This window comes from Prorops nasuta, unplaced genomic scaffold, assembly GCF_024137725.1.
Source record: "Prorops nasuta isolate Cenicafe-Biocafe unplaced genomic scaffold, Cenicafe_Pnas_1.2 PNAS00036, whole genome shotgun sequence".
NCBI classification, from domain to species: domain Eukaryota; kingdom Metazoa; phylum Arthropoda; class Insecta; order Hymenoptera; family Bethylidae; genus Prorops; species Prorops nasuta.
Window position 1 is genome coordinate 1,727,753 of NW_027116833.1, and position 3,187 is coordinate 1,730,939.

Sequence of the window (3,187 nt, forward strand, 5' to 3'; positions counted from 1 at the left end):
CCTATATAAGTACTCAATGACCCCATGTGACCCCCCCCTAGTCCTATATAAGTACTTAATGACCCCATGTGACACCCCATGTCCTATATAAGTACTCAATGACCCTATTTGACCACCCCTAGTCATATATAAGTAATCAATGACCCCATGTGACCCACCCTAGTCCTATATAAGTACTCAATGACCCCATGTGACCCCCCCCATGTCCTATATAAGTACTCAATGACCCCATGTGACGCACCCTAGTCCTATATAAGAACTCAATGACCCCATGTGACCCACCCTAGTAATATATAAGAACTCATTGACCCAATGTGACGCACCCTAGTCCTATATAAGAACTCAATGACCCCATGTGACCTACCCTAGTAATATATAAGTACACCATGACCCATGTGACCCACCCTAGTTCTATATAAGTACTCAATGACCCCATGTGAACCCCTAGTCCTATATAAGTACTCAATGACCCCATGTGACCCACCCCATTCCTATATAAGTACTCAATGATCACATGTGACCCCCCTAGTCCTATACAAGTACTTAATGACCCCATGTGACCCCCCCTAGTCATATATAAGTACTCAATGACCCCATGTGACCCCCCCCATGTCCTATATAAGTACTCAATGACGCCATGTGACCCACCCTATTCCTATATAAGTACTCAATGACCCCATGTGACCCCCCCTAGTCATATATAAGTACTCATTGACCCCATGTGACCCCCCTAGTCCTATATAAGTACTCAATGACCCCATCGACCCACCCTATTCCTATATAAGTACTCAATGACCCCATGTGACCCACCCTAGTCCTATATAAGTACTCAATCACCACACGTGACCCCTCCATGTCCTATATAAGTACTCAATGACCCCATGTGACCCACCCTATTCCTATATAAGTACTCAATGACCCCATGTGACCCACCCTAGTCATATATAAGGACTCCATGACCCCATGTGACCCACCCTAGTCCTATATAAGTACTGAATGACCCCATGTGACCCCCTAGTCCTATATAAGTACTCAATGACCCCATGTGACCCACCCTATTCCTATATAAGTACTCAATGACCCCATGTGACCCCCCTAGTCCTATATAAGTACTCAATGACCCCATCGACCCACCCTATTCCTATATAAGTACTCAATGACCCCATGTGACCCACCCTAGTCCTATATAAGTACTCAATGACCCCATGTGACCCCCCTAGTCCTATACAAGTACTTAATGACCCCATGTGACCCCCCCTAGTCATATATAAGTACTCAATGACCCCATGTGACCCACCCTAGTCCTATATAAGTACTCAATGACCCCATGTGACCCCCCTAGTCCTATACAAGTACTTAATGACCCCATGTGACCCCCCCCTAGTCATATATAAGTACTCAATGACCCCATGTGACCCACCCTAGTCCTATATAAGTACTCAATGACCCCATGTGACCCACCCCATTCCTATATAAGTACTCAATGATCACATGTGACCCACCCTAGTCCTATATAAGTACTCAATGACCCCATGTGACCCACCCTAGTCCTATATAAGTACTCAATGACCCCATGTGACCCCCCTAGTCCTATACAAGTACATAATGACCCCATGTGACCCCCCCTAGTCATATATAAGTACTCAATGACCCCATGTGAGCCACCCTAGTCCTATATAAGTACTCAATGACCACATGTGACCCCCCCCCTAGTCCTATATAAGTACTTAATGACCCCATGTGACCACCCCATGTCCTATATAAGTACTCAATGAACCCATGTGACCCCCCTAGTACTATATAAGTACTCAATGACCCCATGTGACGCACCCTAGTTCTATATAAGAACTCAATGACCCCATGTGACCCACCCTAGTAATATATAAGTACTCAATGACCCAATGTGACGCACCCTAGTCCTATATAAGAACTCAATGACCCCATGTGACCCACCCTAGTAATATATAAGTACACAATGACCCATGTGACCCACCCTAGTCCTATATAAGTACTCAATGACCCCATGTGACCCCCTAGTCCTATATAAGTACTCAATGACCCCATGTGACCCCCCTAGTCCTATATAAGTACTCAATGACCTCATCGACCCACCCTATTCCTATATAAGTACTCAATGACCCCATGTGACCCACCCTAGTCCTATATAAGTACTCAATGACCCCATGTGACCCCCCTAGTCCTATACAAGTACTTAATGACCCCATGTGACCCCCCTTAGTCATATATAAGTACTCAATGACCCCATGTGACCCACCCTAGTCCTATATAAGTACTCAAAGACCACATGTGACCCCCCCTAGTCCTATATAAGTACTTAATGACCCCATGTGACCCCCCATGTCCTATATAAGTACTCAATGAACCCATGTGACCCCCTAGTACAATATAAGTACTCAATGACCCCATGTGACGCACCCTAGTCCTATATAAGAACTCAATGACCCCATGTGACCAACCCTAGTAATATATAAGAACTCAATGAACCAATGTGACGCACCCTAGTCCTATATAAGAACTCAATGACCCCATGTGACCTACCCTAGTAATATATAAGTACACCATGACCCATGTGACCCACCCTAGTCCTATATAAGTACTCAATGACCCCATGTGACCCCCTAGTCCTATATAAGTACTCAATGGCCCCATGTGACCCACCCCATTCCTATATAAGTACTCAATGATCACATGTGACCCCCCCTATTCCTATATAAGTACTTAATGACCCCATGTGACCCACCCTAGTCCTATATAAGTACTCAATGACCCCACGTGACCCCCCCATATCCTATATAAGTACTCAATGACCCCATGTAACCCCCGTAGTACTATATAAGTACTCAATGACCACATTTGATGCACCCTAGTCCTATATAAGAACTCAATGACCCCATGTGACCCACCCTAGTAATATATAAGTAATCAATGACCACATGTGACCCACCCTAGTCCTATATAAGTACAAAATGACCCCATGTGACCCACCCTAGTCCTATATAAGTACTCAATGACCCCATGTGACCCCCCCCTAGTCCTATATAAGTACTTAATGACCCCATGTGACACCCCATGTCCTATATAAGTACTCAATGACCCTATTTGACCACCCCTTGTCATATATAAGTAATCAATGACCCCATGTGACCCACCCTAGTCCTATATAAGT